Source organism: Oncorhynchus keta, chromosome 29 (assembly GCF_023373465.1).
Source record: "Oncorhynchus keta strain PuntledgeMale-10-30-2019 chromosome 29, Oket_V2, whole genome shotgun sequence".
NCBI lineage: Eukaryota > Metazoa > Chordata > Actinopteri > Salmoniformes > Salmonidae > Oncorhynchus > Oncorhynchus keta.
Window position 1 is genome coordinate 2144872 of NC_068449.1, and position 16402 is coordinate 2161273.

The 16402-nt window shown below is 48.5% G+C and overlaps 1 protein-coding gene and 1 long non-coding RNA gene across 2 annotated transcripts in view; both read right to left on the reverse strand.

The window, feature by feature from the left end:
• LOC127913494 (uncharacterized) overlaps nucleotides 1-593 on the reverse strand; it is a 1502-nt gene extending 909 nt beyond the window's left edge. The window contains exon 1 of the long non-coding RNA XR_008085730.1: nucleotides 441-593. This is a non-coding gene — a long non-coding RNA (uncharacterized LOC127913494). The remainder of the gene's footprint in view (nucleotides 1-440) is intronic.
• The window catches only part of sos2 (son of sevenless homolog 2 (Drosophila)), a 145375-nt gene that overhangs the window by 117994 nt on the left and 10979 nt on the right, over nucleotides 1-16402 (reverse strand). The window lies entirely within an intron of this gene.

Here is a 16402-nt window from a genome sequence, read left to right on the forward strand (position 1 = left end):
CCGTGTATATAGCCATATTATTACCTGGTACCCCGGCTATATAGCCATGTTATTACCTGGTACTTCCTGTATATAACCATGTTATTACCTGGTACTCCGTGTATATAGCCATATTATTACCTGGTACCCCGGCTATATAGCCATGTTAGTACCTGGTACTTCCTGTATATAACCATGTTATTACCTGGTACTTCCTGTATATAACCATGTTATTACCTGGTACCCCGGGTATATAGCCATGTTATTACCTGGTACTTCCTGTATATAACCATGTTATTACCTGGTACTTCCTGTATATAACCATGTTACGACCTGGTACTTCCTGTATATAACCATGTTATGACCTGGTACTTCCTGTATATAACCATGTTATTACCTGGTACTTCCTGTATATAACCATGTTATGACCTGGTACTTCCTGTATATAACCATGTTATGACCTGGTACTTCCTGTATATAACCATGTTATTACCTGGTACTTCCTGTATATAACCATGTTATTACCTGGTATCCATTATGTATTTATTCCTTTTGTTATTATTTTTCTGTAATGTTTCTCTCTGCATTGTTGGAAAGGGCCCATCAGTTAGCATTTGCTGCATTGTTATATTTGCCTTGACAAATGACATCACTGGAATAGGCAAGAGCACAAACAGATCTGGGACCAGGCTATAGAAGGAGACAACAGATCTGGGACCAGGCTATAGAAGGAGACAACAGATCTGGGACCAGGCTATAGAAGGAGACAACAGATCTGGGACCAGGCTATAGAAGGAGACAACAGATCTGGGACCAGGCTATAGAAGGAGACAACAGATCTGGGACCAGGCTATAGAAGGAGCCAACAGATCTGGGACCAGGCTATAGAAGGAGACAACAGATCTGGGACCAGGCTATAGAAGGAGACAACAGATCTGGGACCAGGCTATAGGAGGAGACAACAGATCTGGGACTAGGCTATAGGAGGAGACAACAGGTCTGGGACCAGGCTATAGGAGGAGACAACAGATCTGGGACCAGGCTAGCAGAGAGGACAGGTCCCCCTAAAACTACTTCCTCTTTCTGCCCAGGCAAGAAAGCCCCTCGGGAGTGAGTCACAGATAGTCAAAACCATAAACCTCTCTCTCTCTCTCTCTCTCTCTCTGACAGGCTGTCTTCGCCTCAGGGCAAGCATGTTGAGGAACGTGTTGAGACAGACAGTGAAACGAATAACACCAAAACGAAACCCACCACCAGCTGCCCTCAGTTTCACTTAGCCGGGTCACTTCTATTTATATATATATTTTTAAAGTATTTTCAGCAATGCATTGATAGAAAACGGACCCAGTGGTAAGCATTTCACAGTTAGTCTACAGCTGTTTACAAAACGTGACGAATATTTTGTTAACGAAATTAGCGTTACATTCAGGTAGTCCCTTCCTCCCGGATTCCAAATGTATTTATTTTTTGACCCCTTTTCCTTTTCCCCAATTGGTAAAATCTTGTCCCATCGCTGCAATTCCTCTACGGACCCGGGAGAGGCGAAGGTGGAGGGCCATGCGTCCTCCGAAACACGACCCTGCCAAGCCGCACTGCTTCTTTACAACACTGCTCGTGAGAGAGAGAGAGAGAAAGAGAGACTGACACAGAGAGAGACAGGCAGAGAGAGAGAAAGAGACTGACACAGAGAGAGACAGGCAGAGAGAGAGAGAGAGACTGACACAGAGAGAGAGACTGACCCAGAGAGAGACAAACACAGAGAGAAACAGAGAGAGAGAGACTGACACAGAGAGAGACAAACACAGAGAGAAACAGAGAGAGAGGAGAGAGACTGACACAGAGAGAGAGACTGACACAGAGAGAGACAGGCAGAGAGAGAGCGAGAGACACAGAGACAAACAGAGAGAGAGAGACAGGCAGAGAGAGAGAGAGAGAGAGAGACTGACACAGAGAGAGACAAACGGAGAGAAACAGAGAGAGAGAGACAGGCAGAGAGAGAGAGAGAGAGAGACTGACACAGAGAGAGACAAACTGAGAAACAGAGAGAGACTGACACAGAGAGAGAGACTGACACAGAGAGAGACGCACAGAGAGAGAGCGAGACTGACACAGAGAGAGACAGGCAGAGAGAGAGACTGACACAGAGAGACAGGCAGAGAGAGAGAGAGAGAGAGAGAGACTGACACAGAGAGAGAGAGACTGACACAGAGAGAGAGACTGACACAGAGAGAGAGACTGACACAGAGAGAGAGAGAGAGAGAGAGAGAGAGAGAGAGAGAGAGAGAGAGAGAGAGAGAGAGAGACTGACACAGAGAGAGAGACTGACACAGAAAGAGAGACTGACACACAGAGAGAGAGACTGACACACAGAGAGAGAGACTGACACAGAGAGAGAGACTGACACAGAGAGAGAGAGACAGGCAGAGAGAGAGACTGACACAGAGAGAGAGACTGACACAGAGAGAGAGAGACAGACAGAGACAAACAGCATGGCTGCTTCATATTTACTGTCTGTTTAGAGTGATTGGGCACATTCATCAGGTGGTGTAATTGGCTGAGTGACTGGCGGGCTGAATGACAAACTGACTGACTGGCTGAGTGACTGGGCACATTCATCAGGTGGTGTAATTGGCTGAGTGACTGGCGGGCTGAATAACAAACTGACTGACTGGCTGGCTGGCTGAGTGACAAACTGACTGGCTGGCTGGCTGAGTGACAAACTGACTGACTGGCTGGCTGGCTGAGTGACAAACTGACTGGCTGGCTGGCTGGCTGAGTGACAAACTGACTGACTGGCTGGCTGGCTGAGTGACAAACTGACTGGCTGGCTGAGTGACAAACTGACTGGCTGGCTGAGTGACAAACTGACTGACTGGCTGAGTGACAAACTGACTGACTGGCTGAGTGACAAACTGACTGACTGGCTGAGTGAGAAACTGACTGACTGGCTGAGTGACTGGCGGGCTGAGTGACAAACTGACTGGCCGGCTGGCTGGCTGAGTGACAAACTGACTGAGTGACAAACTGACTGGCTGGCTGAGTGACAAACTGACTGAGTGACAAACTGACTGGCTGGCTGAGTGACAAACTGACTGACTGGCTGAGTGACTGGCGGGCTGAGTGACAAACTGACTGGCTGGCTGGCTGAGTGAGTGACAAACTGACTGGCTGGCTGGCTGAGTGAGTGACAAACTGACTGGCTGGCTGGCTGAGTGAGTGACAAACTGACTGGCTGGCTGGCTGAGTGAGTGACAAACTGACTGGCTGGCTGGCTGGCTGAGTGACAAACTGACTGGCTGGCTGGCTGAGTGACAAACTGACTGGCTGGCTGGCTGGCTGAGTGACAAACTGACTGGCTGGCTGACAAACTGACTGACTGGCTGGCTGGCTGAGTGATAAACTGACTGACTGGCTGGCTGGCTGAGTGACAAACTGACTGACTGGCTGGCTGGCTGAGTGACAAACTGACTGGCTGGCTGGTTGGCTGAGTGACAAACTGACTGGCTGGCTGAGTGAGTGACAAACTGACTGGCTGGCTGGCTGAGTGACAAACTGACTGGCTGGCTGGCTGAGTGAGTGACAAACTGACTGGCTGAGTGACAAACTGACTGGCTGGCTGAGTGACAAACTGACTGGCTGGGTGGCTGAGTGACAAACTGACTGGCTGGCTGGCTGAGTGAGTGACAAACTGACTGGCTGGCTGGCTGAGTGAGTGACAAACTGACTGACTGACTGGCTGGCTGGCTGAGTGACAAACTGACTGGCTGGCTGAGTGACAAACTGACTGGCTGGCTGGCTGGCTGAGTGACAAACTGACTGGCTGGCTGGCTGGCTGAGTGACAAACTGACTGGCTGGCTGGCTGAGGTACAAACTGACTGACTGGCTGGCTGGCTGAGTGACAAACTGACTGGCTGGCTGGCTGGCTGAGTGACAAACTGACTGGCTGGCTGGCTGGCTGAGTGACAAACTGACTGGCTGGCTGAGTGACAAACTGACGGGCTGGCTGAGTGAGTGACAAACTGACTGGCTGGCTGGCTGAGTGAGTGACAAACTGACTGGCTGGCTGGCTGAGTGAGTGACAAACTGACTGGCTGGCTGGCTGAGTGAGTGACAAACTGACTGGCTGGCTGGCTGAGTGAGTGACAAACTGACTGGCTGGCTGGCTGAGTGAGTGACAAACTGACTGACTGACTGGCTGGCTGGCTGGCTGAGTGACAAACTGACTGGCTGGCCGAGTGACAAACTGACTGGCTGGCTGGCTGGCTGAGTGACAAACTGACTGGCTGGCTGGCTGGCTGAGTGACAAACTGACTGACTGGCTGGCTGGCTGAGTGACAAACTGACTGACTGGCTGAGTGACAAACTGACTGGCTGGCTGGCTGGCTGAGTGACAAACTGACGGGCTGGCTGGCTGAGTGACAAACTGACTGGCTGGCTGGCTGAGTGACAAACTGACTGGCTGGCTGAGTGACAAACTGACTGGCTGGCTGGCTGAGTGACAAACTGACTGACTGGCTGAGTGACTGGCGGGCTGAGTGACAAACTGACTGGCTGGCTGGCTGAGTGAGTGACAAACTGACTGGCTGACTGGCAAGCTAAGTGACAAACTGACTGACTGGCTGAGTGACTAGCGGGCCTAGTGACAAACTGACTGACTGGCTGAGTGACAAACTGACTGACTGGCTGAGTGACTGGCAAGCTAAGTGACAAACTGACTGACTGGCTGAGTGACATACTGACTGACTGGCTGAGTGACAAACTGACTGACTGACTGGCTGAGTGACAAACTGACTGACTGACTGTCTGAGTGACATACTGACTGACTGGCTGAGTGACATACTGACTGACTGGCTGGCTGAGTGACAAACTGACTGGCTGGCCGAGTGACAAACTGACTGGCTGGCTGGCTGGCTGAGTGACAAACTGACTGGCTGGCCGAGTGACAAACTGACTGGCTGGCTGGCTGGCTGAGTGACAAACTGACTGGCTGGCTGGCTGGCTGGCTGAGTGACAAACTGACTGACTGGCTGGCTGGCTGAGTGACAAACTGACTGACTGGCTGAGTGACAAACTGACTGACTGGCTGGCTGGCTGAGTGACAAACTGACTGGCTGGCTGAGTGACAAACTGACTGGCTGGCTGGCTGAGTGACAAACTGACTGGCTGGCTGGCTGAGTGACAAACTGACTGGCTGGCTGAGTGACAAACTGACTGGCTGGCTGGCTGAGTGACAAACTGACTGGCTGGCTGAGTGACAAACTGACTGGCTGGCTGGCTGAGTGAGTGACAAACTGACTGGCTGACTGGCAAGCTAAGTGACAAACTGACTGACTGGCTGAGTGACTAGCGGGCCTAGTGACAAACTGACTGACTGGCTGAGTGACAAACTGACTGACTGGCTGAGTGACTGGCAAGCTAAGTGACAAACTGACTGACTGGCTGAGTGACATACTGACTGACTGGCTGAGTGACAAACTGACTGACTGGCTGAGTGAGTGACATACTGACTGACTGGCTGGCTGAGTGACAAACTGACTGACTGGCTGAGTGACAGACTGACTGGCTGGCTGGCTGGCTGAGTGACAAACTGACTGGCTGGCTGGCTGAGTGACAAACTGACTGACTGGCTGGCTGGCTGAGTGACAAACTGACTGACTGGCTGAGTGACAAACTGACTGGCTGGCTGGCTGGCTGAGTGACAAACTGACTGGCTGGCTGAGTGACAAACTGACTGGCTGGCTGGCTGAGTGACAAACTGACTGGCTGGCTGAGTGACAAACTGACTGGCTGGCTGAGTGACAAACTGACTGGCTGGCTGGCTGAGTGACAAACTGACTGACTGGCTGAGTGACTGGCGGGCTGAGTGACAAACTGACTGGCTGGCTGGCTGAGTGAGTGACAAACTGACTGGCTAACTGGCAAGCTAAGTGACAAACTGACTGACTGGCTGAGTGACTAGCGGGCCTAGTGACAAACTGACTGACTGACTGGCTGAGTGACAAACTGACTGACTGGCTGAGTGACTGGCAAGCTAAGTGACAAACTGACTGACTGGCTGAGTGACATACTGACTGACTGGCTGAGTGACAAACTGACTGACTGACTGGCTGAGTGACAAACTGACTGACTGACTGGCTGAGTGACATACTGACTGACTGGCTGAGTGACATACTGACTGACTGGCTGAGTGACATACTGACTGACTGGCTGAGTGACATACTGACTGACTGGCTGAGTGACATACTGACTGACTGGCTGAGTGACAAACTGACTGACTGGCTGAGTGACAAACTGACTGACTGGCTGAGTGACATACTGACTGACTGGCTGAGTGACATACTGACTGACTGGCTGAGTGACTGAAAAGCTGACTGACTGGCTTCTAGTTGACAGTCTTTAGATGGATGGGGAGAGAAAGGCTGATTGAAGAAGATGAAGATCCTGGGAGGGATGAAGTCACACATACTGTAACATCGGCAAACAGACAAAGCAGGCTAAGCTTGGGTGAAACATATATAAGCCTAGGTTTACAAAATACCATCTCATATCAATGGTTGTTGCTTTTGCATTACAAGAAGTGATTAATGATAATTGAGAAAGTTACAGATTCACACATTTCATACCCCCAAGACATGCTAACATCTCACCATTACAATAACCAGCGAGGTTAGCATTTTGTATCATACCCCAAGACATGCTAACATCTCACCATTACAATAACCAGCGAGGTTAGCATTTTGTATCATACCCCAAGACATGCTAACATCTCACCATTACAATAACCAGCGAGGTTAGCATTTTGTATCATACCCCAAGACATGCTAACATCTCACCATTACAATAACCAGCGAGGTTAGCATTTTGTATCATACCCCAAGACATGCTAACATCTCACCATTACAATAACCAGCGAGGTTAGCATTTTGTATCATACCCCAAGACATGCTAACATCTCACCATTACAATAACCAGCGAGGTTAGCATTTTATATCCTACCCCAAGACATGCTAACATCTCACCATTACAATAACCAGCGAGGTTAGCATTTTTTGAATGGTATGATATTTCTGACTCTAACTTTCTCACTCGTCAGGATTATCCGTTACCATGGTAGCATCCACATCAATGTAGAAGTGTTTAGAAACCATTTTTTTATTTACAATAAAAGTGATTCCAAAATGGCACAATAGGTCATTTACCATTCATTTTGATGTGGCGGCAGGGTAGCCTAGTGGTTAGAGTGTAGATGCGGCAGGGTAGTCTAGTGGTTAGAGTGTAGAGGTGGCAGGGTAGCCTAGTGGTTAGAGTGTAGATGCGGCAGGGTAGTCTAGTGGTTAGAGTGTAGAGGTGGCAGGGTAGCCTAGTGGTTAGAGTGTAGAGGAGGTAGGTTAGCCTAGTGGTTAGAGTGTAGAGGCGGCAGGGTAGCCTAGTGGTTAGAGTGTAGAGGAGGTAGGTTAGCCTAGTGGTTAGAGTGTAGAGGAGGTAGGTTAGCCTAGTGGTTAGAGTGTAGAGGCGGCAGGGTAGCCTAGTGGTTAGAGTGTAGAGGCGGCAGGGTAGCCTAGTGGTTAGAGTGTGGAGGCGGCAGGGCAGGGTAGCCTAGTGGTTAGAGTGTGGAGGCGGCAGGGTAGCCTAGTGGTTAGAGTGTAGAGGCGGCAGGGTAGCCTAGTGGTTAGAGTGTGGAGGCGGCAGGGTAGCCTAGTGGTTAGAGTGTATAGGAGGCAGGGTAGCCTAGTGGTTAGAGTGTGGAGGCGGCAGGGTAGCCTAGTGGTTAGAGTGTATAGGAGGCAGGGTAGCCTAGTGGTTAGAGTGTAGAGGTGGCAGGGTAGCCTAGTGGTTAGAGTGTAGAGGCGGCAGGGTAGCCTAGTGGTTAGAGTGTGGAGGCGGCAGGGTAGCCTAGTGGTTAGAGTGTGGAGGCGGCAGGGTAGCCTAGTGGTTAGTGTGGAGGCGGCAGGGTAGCCTAGTGGTTAGAGAATGGAGGCGGCAGGGTAGCCTAGTGAGCAGGGTAGCCTAGTGGGTAGCCTAGTGATGCTCTAGTTAGAGCATTGGGCTAGTAACTGAAGGTTGCAAGTTCAAACCCCCGAGCTGACAAGGTACAAATCTGTCGTTCTGCCCCTGAACAGGCAGTTATTAACCCACTGTTCCTAGGCCGTCATTGAAAATAAGAATTTGTTCTTAACTGACTTACCTAGTTAAATAAAGGTTAAACAAATTAAAAATAAATTTTAAAACATCTGAAAGTGGTTCCCACTTCACAAGCTTGAAGTAATCATTGTGTGCTAGGAACATGGGACCAAATACTAAACTTCACTACATTAATAGACATAAGTGAATTTGTCCCCTAAAATGGAGGTGATAATGTATTAAAAAAAAAAGTGCTGTAATTTCTAAAAACAGTTCACCCAATACAGATGGAAATACCTGCACTTTAACCTCATAGTCATTGTATCATTTTCAAACCCAAAGTGCCGGAGGACTGAAAGCTGACAGTCCTGCACTTTAACCTAGCTGTGGTTGTATCTCACAAAATAACAACCATTGATGTGACAACAACAAAATGGGTCACTGCTGTCCCAATACTATCGTCACTGCTGTCCCAATACTATCGTCACTACTGTCCCAATACTATCGTCCCAATACTATCGTCACTGCTGTCCCAATACTATCGTCACTGCTGTCCCAATACTATCGTCACTACTGTCCCAATACTATCGTCCCAATACTATCGTCACTGCTGTCCCAATACTATCGTCTCTACTGTCCCAATACTATCGTCACTACTGTCCCAATACTATCGTCACTGCTGTCCCAATACTATCGTCACTGCTGTCCCAATACTATCGTCACTGCTGTCCCAATACTATCGTCACTACTGTCCCAATACTATCGTCACTGCTGTCCCAATACTATCGTCACTGCTGTCCCAATACTATCGTCACTGCACTGCTGTCCCAATACTATGTCCCAATACTATCGTCACTGCTGTCCCAATACTATCGTCACTGCTGTCCCAATACTATCGTCACTACTGTCCCAATACTATCGTCCCAATACTATCGTCACTACTGTCCCAATACTATCGTCACTGCTGTCCCAATACTATCGTCACTGCTGTCCCAATACTATCACTGCTGTCCCAATACTATCGTCACTGCTGTCCCAATACTATCGTCACTGCTGTCCCAATACTATCGTCACTGCTGTCCCAATACTATCGTCACTGCTGTCCCAATACTATCGTCACTGCTGTCCCAATACTATCGTCACTGCTGTCCCAATACTATCGTCACTGCTGTCCCAATACTATCGTCACTGCTGTCCCAATACTATCGTCCCACTGCTGTCCCAATACTATCGTCACTGCTGTCCCAATACTATCGTCACTACTGTCCCAATACTACGTCCCAATACTATCGTCACTGCTGTCCCAATACTATCGTCACTGCTGTCCCAATACTATCGTCACTGCTGTCCCAATACTATCGTCACTGCTGTCCCAATACTATCGTCACTGCTGTCCCAATACTATCGTCACTGCTGTCCCAATACTATCGTCACTGCTGTCCCAATACTATCGTCACTGCTGTCCCAATACTATCGTCCCAATACTACTACTGCTGTCCCAATACTATCGTCACTGCTGTCCCAATACTATCGTCACTACTGTCCCAATACTGTCCCAATACTATCGTCACTACTGTCCCAATACTATCGTCACTGCTGTCCCAATACTATCGTCACTACTGTCCCAATACTATCGTCACTGCTGTCCCAATACTATCGTCACTACTGTCCCAATACTATCGTCACTGCTGTCCCAATACTATCGTCACTGCTGTCCCAATACTATCGTCACTGCTGTCCCAATACTATCGTCACTGCTGTCCCAATACTATCGTCACTGCTGTCCCAATACTATCGTCACTGCTGTCCCAATACTATCGTCTCTACTGTCCCAATACTATCGTCACTGCTGTCCCAATACTATCGTCACTGCTGTCCCAATACTATCGTCACTGCTGTCCCAATACTATCGTCACTGCTGTCCCAATACTATCGTCACTGCTGTCCCAATACTATCGTCACTGCTGTCCCAATACTATCGTCACTGCTGTCCCAATACTATCGTCACTGCTGTCCCAATACTATCGTCACTGCTGTCCCAATACTATCGTCACTGCTGTCCCAATACTATCGTCACTGCTGTCCCAATACTATCGTCTCTACTGTCCCAATACTATCGTCACTACTGTCCCAATATCGTCCCAATACTATCGTCACTGCTGTCCCAATACTATCGTCACTACTGTCCCAATACTATCGTCACTGCTGTCCCAATACTATCGTCACTGCTGTCCCAATACTATCGTCACTGCTGTCCCAATACTATCGTCACTACTGTCCCAATACTATCGTCACTACTGTCCCAATACTATCGTCACTGCTGTCCCAATACTATCGTCACTTCTGTCCCAATACTATCGTCACTGCTGTCCCAATACTATCGTCACTACTGTCCCAATACTACTGCTGTCCCAATACTATCGTCACTGCTGTCCCAATACTATCGTCACTGCTGTCCCAATACTATCGTCACTGCTGTCCCAATACTATCGTCACTACTGTCCCAATACTATCGTCACTGCTGTCCCAATACTATCGTCACTACTGTCCCAATACTATCGTCCCAATACTATCGTCACTACTGTCCCAATACTATCGTCACTACTGTCCCAATACTATCGTCACTACTGTCCCAATACTATCGTCCCAATACACGTCACTACTGTCCCAATACTATCGTCACTACTGTCCCAATACTGTCCCAATACTATCGTCACTACTGTCCCAATACTACGTCACCACTGTCCCAATACTATCGTCACTACTGTCCCAATACTATCGTCACTACTGTCCCAATACTATCGTCACTACTGTCCCAATACTATCGTCACTACTGTCCCAATACTATCGTCTCTGCTGTCCCAATACTATCGTCACTACTGTCCCAATACTATCGTCACTACTGTCCCAATACTATCGTCACTGCTGTCCCAATACTATCGTCACTGCTGTCCCAATACTATCGTCACTGCTGTCCCAATACTATCGTCACTGCTGTCCCAATACTATCGTCACTGCTGTCCCAATACTATCGTCACTGCTGTCCCAATACTATCGTCACTACTGTCCCAATATTAACGTCACTACTGTCCCAATATTAACGTCACTGCTGTCCCAATACTATCGTCACTACTGTCCCAATACTATCGTCTCTACTGTCCCAATACTATCGTCTCTACTGTCCCAATACTATCGTCACTACTGTCCCAATACTATCGTCCCAATACTATCGTCACTACTGTCCCAATACTATCGTCACTACTGTCCCAATACTATCGTCACTACTGTCGCAATACTATCGTCTCTACTGTCCCAATACTATCGTCACTACTGTCCCAATACTATCGTCACTACTGTCCCAATACTATCGTCTCTACTGTCCCAATTCTATCGTCACTACTGTCCCAATACTATCGTCACTACTGTCCCAATACTATCGTCACTACTGTCCCAATACTATCGTCTCTACTGTCCCAATACTATCGTCACTACTGTCGCAATACTATCGTCTCTACTGTCCCAATACTATCGTCACTACTGTCCCAATACTATCGTCACTACTGTCCCAATACTATCGTCACTACTGTCCCAATACTATCGTCTCTACTGTCCCAATACTATCGTCACTACTGTCCCAATACTATCGTCACTACTGTCCCAATACTATCGTCCCAATACTATCGTCACTACTGTCCCAATACTATCGTCTCTACTGTCCCAATACTATCGTCACTACTGTCCCAATACTATCGTCTCTACTGTCCCAATACTATCGTCACTACTGTCCCAATACTATCGTCACTACTGTCCCAATACTATCGTCTCTACTGTCCCAATAATATCGTCTCTACTGTCCCAATACTATCGTCACTACTGTCCCAATACTGTTGGACCACACTGCAGGATCTGAATCTGACTGAATGACAACACGAGATGGACTAGAAGGATGCATTGGATCGCACTGTGACCATGTTGTTGACACATCAGTTATATTCAAAGAATTGTGCGATACAACAACAGCTATCAGAAAGAAAGAATTTGAGGCCTGCGAGGGGTATAACATGCCGATAACCTGCATCATTTGTAATCGGATTAGAACCTATTCTCTAACACAGAGGAGGCCGTCCCATTCTCTAACGCAGAGGAGGCCGTCCCATTCTCTAACGCAGAGGAGGCCATCCCATTCTCTAACACAGAGGAGGCCGTCCCATTCTCTAACGCAGAGGAGGCCGTCCCATTCTCTAACGCAGAGGAGGCCATCCCATTCTCTAACACAGAGGAGGCCGTCCCATTCTCTAACGCAGAGGAGGCCGTCCCATTCTCTAACGCAGAGGAGGCCGTCCCATTCTCTAACGCAGAGGAGGCCGTCCCATTCTCTAACGCAGAGGAGGCCGTCCCATTCTCTAACGCAGAGGAGGCCGTCCCATTCTCTAACGCAGAGGAGGCCGTCCCATTCTCTAACGCAGAGGAGGCCGTCCCATTCTCTAACGCAGAGGAGGCCGTCCCATTCTCTAACGCAGAGGAGGCCGTCCCATTCTCTAACGCAGAGGAGGCCGTCCCATTCTCTAACGCAGAGGAGGCCGTCCCATTCTCTAACGCAGAGGAGGCCGTCCCATTCTCTAACGCAGAGGAGGCCGTCCCATTCTCTAACGCAGAGGAGGCCGTCCCATTCTCTAACGCAGAGGAGGCCGTCCCATTCTCTAACGCAGAGGAGGCCGTCCCATTCTCTAACGCAGAGGAGGCCGTCCCATTCTCTAACGCAGAGGAGGCCGTCCCATTCTCTAACGCAGAGGAGGCCGTCCCATTCTCTAACGCAGAGGAGGCCGTCCCATTCTCTAACGCAGAGGAGGCCGTCCCATTCTCTAACACAGAGGAGGCCGTCCCATTCTCTAACACAGAGGAGGCCGTCCCATTCTCTAACACAGAGGAGGCCGTCCCATTCTCTAACGAGGAGGCCGTCCCATTCTCTAACACAGAGGAGGCCGTCCCATTCTCTAACACAGAGGAGGCCGTCCCATTCTCTAACGAGGAGGCCGTCCCATTCTCTAACGAGGAGGCCGTCCCATTCTCTAACGAGGAGGCCGTCCCATTCTCTAACACAGAGGCCGTCCCATTCTCTAACACAGAGGCCGTCCCATTCTCTAACACAGAGGAGGCCGTCCCATTCTCTAACACAGAGGCCGTCCCATTCTCTAACACAGAGGCCGTCCCATTCTCTAACACAGAGGCCGTCCCATTCTCTAACACAGAGGCCGTCCCATTCTCTATCACAGAGGCCGTCCCATTCTCTAACACAGAGGAGGCCGTCCCATTCTCTAACACAGAGGCCGTCCCATTCTCTAACACAGAGGCCGTCCCATTCTCTAACACAGAGGAGGCCGTCCCATTCTCTATCACAGAGGCCGTCCCATTCTCTAACACAGAGGAGGCCGTCCCATTCTCTAACACAGAGGCCGTCCCATTCTCTAACACAGAGGCCGTCCCATTCTCTAACACAGAGGCTACCCCCCCCCCACACACACCCTCTGGTTCACCTTCCAACAGGACAACGACCCTAAGCACACAGCCGAGAGAACACAGGAGTGGCTTCGGGACACGTCTCTGAATGTTCTTGAGTGGCCTAGCCAGAACCCGGACTTGAACCCGATCTAACATGTATGGAGAGACCTAAAAATAGCTGTGCAGCAATGCTCCCCAACCAACCTGACAGAGCTTGAGAAGATCTGCAGAGAAAAATGGGAGAAAATCCACAAATACAGGTTTTCCAAGCTTGAGCTTGAGCAAGAGAGAGGGGGAGGAAGAGAGAAAGGGAGGAAGAGAGAGGGGGAGGAAGAGAGAGGGGGAGGAAGAGAGAGGGGAGGAAGAGAGAAGGGGAGGAAAATGCCCTCCGGCTCAAAATGTTTCCCGCCACGTAAGCTTCTATTACGCGTTTTTGAAAATCATGTCGTCTATTTAGAGAAACTACACTATGAGACAGCTGCAGAGCAGCTCAGGTGTTCTGTAGGATCGGGTACACACTAACATATGAAGATATTAAAGAAATAAGACGGGTTAGCTGACAACATCATGAAAATGATGTCATCGCTTCAATGGAGCAGAAATCTGTGTGTTGTTTGTGATTCTGGATGGCCAGACACAATGTAGACCATCCAATCATTACCACCATTAAAACGAGCTCCAAGTTACATAGGCCTTGTTGTGAATCTGGATGGCCTTGTTGTGAATCTGGATGGCCTTGTTGTGATTCTGGATGGCCTTGTTGTGAATCTGGATGGCCTTGTTGTGAATCTGGATGGCCTTGTTGTGAATCTGGATGGCCTTGTTGTGAATCTGGATGGCCTTGTTGTGAATCTGGATGGCCTTGTTGTGAATCTGGATGGCCTTGTTGTGAATCCGGATGGCCTTGTTGTGAATCTGGATGGCCTTGTTGTGATCTTGTTGTGAAACGTCCGTCAAGCTGTGCTGTATCCTTGCCCGTGACGTTCAGGGTCTGAATACATGTGTTGAAAGAAGAGCAGGTCCTTACGTTGCAGCTTTCTTGTGAGCATCAAAAAAAAATTACAAATAAATTAAAAAAATAAAAACGTCCTCACTGTCAACTGTGTTTATTTGTCAGCAAACGTAACATGTGTAAATAATTGTATGATCATAACAAGATTCAACAACTAAGACATAAATTTAACAAGTTCCACAGACATGTGACTAACAGAAATGGAATAATGTGTCCCTGAACAAAGGGGGGAGGTCAAAATCAAAAGTAACAGTCAGTATCTGGTGTGGCCACCAGCTGCATTAAGTACGGCAGTGTATCTCCATCCAGTTCTTGCTGTGAGATGTTACCCCACTCTTCCACCAAGGCACCTGCAATTTCTCAAACATTTCTGGGGGGATGGCCCTAGCCCTCACCCTCCGATCCAACACGTCCCAGACGTGCTCAATGGGATTGAGATCCGGGCTCTTCGCTGGCCATGGCAGAACACTGGCATTCCTGTGGATGGCCTTGTTGTGATTCTGGATGGCCTTGTTGTGAATCTGGATGGCCTTGTTGTGATTCTGGATGGCCTTGTTGTGAATCTGGATGGCCTTGTTGTGAATCTGGATGGCCTTGTTGTGAATCTGGATGGCCTTGTTGTGATTCTGGATGGCCTTGTTGTGATTCTGGATGGCCTTGTTGTGATTCTGGATGGCCTTGTTGTGAATCTGGATGGCCTTGTTGTGAATCTGGATGGCCTTGTTGTGAATCTGGATGGCCTTGTTGTGAATATGGATGGCCTTGTTGTGAATATGGATGGCCTTGTTGTGAATCTGTATGGCCTTGTTGTGATTCTGGATGGCCTTGTTGTGATTCTGGATGGCCTTGTTGTGATTCTGGATGGCCTTGTTGTGATTCTGGATGGCCTTGTTGTGAATCTGGATGGCCAGACACAATGTAGACCATCCAATCATTACCACCATTAAAACGAGCTCAGACCAGATATTGCCCATCCCTTGACATGATATCTACTTTTTCCCCATTTGCCAACCAGATGGAGATCTACCCGTCTCTAAACCAACCATCAAACTGTGTAAAAAGCCATATGAAAAGCCATGAGTATGGACCCTGCTGCTATGATACCTATCTGACACCCAAATATAACATGGACCAATAACATGTTTTCCACAAATAAGTGCAACAAATTTCATTTCTTAACCGTAGTGTGACTTTTGGCATTTTGGGTGGAGGGAAGTCGTTTGTCATAGTCAGGGCTGTATAAAGCAGCTTGTTGCAAGTCTCTCACAACGTGGTCGTCAGTAATACTAGATCTGTACTTGGATTTAATTATCTTCATGTGAGGATATGCAGACTCACAGGAAGTAGGTTGATAAATTGAGAGCACATCTTCTTATGTTGGGATCCTTTTCCTCCAGCTTCCCAGAACTCTTCCTTCATCTCAGTGGCTACCCTTGGATTTCACCCGAATGTCATTTTGAAGGTTGACAATTTCAGTTTCCTGCTATAGTTGTGGCCAACTGAAAAAAAAAGTGGTCTCATTTTGGAGACAATGACTTCCACATTTATGTCTGTGCCAAACGGAAAGCACATATAAAAAGTGGCAACGGGCTCAAGTGATGCAACGTTAGTGAAACGACTGTCGAACTCAGATGAGATGCTCTGGACTTGCTCCACCTAACGTCCGTCAAGCTGTGCTGTATCCTTGCCCGTGACGTTCAGGGTCTGAATACATGTGTTGAAAGAAGAGCAGGTCCTTACGTTGCAGCTTTCTTGTGAGCATCAAAAAAAAAATACAAATAAATTTAACA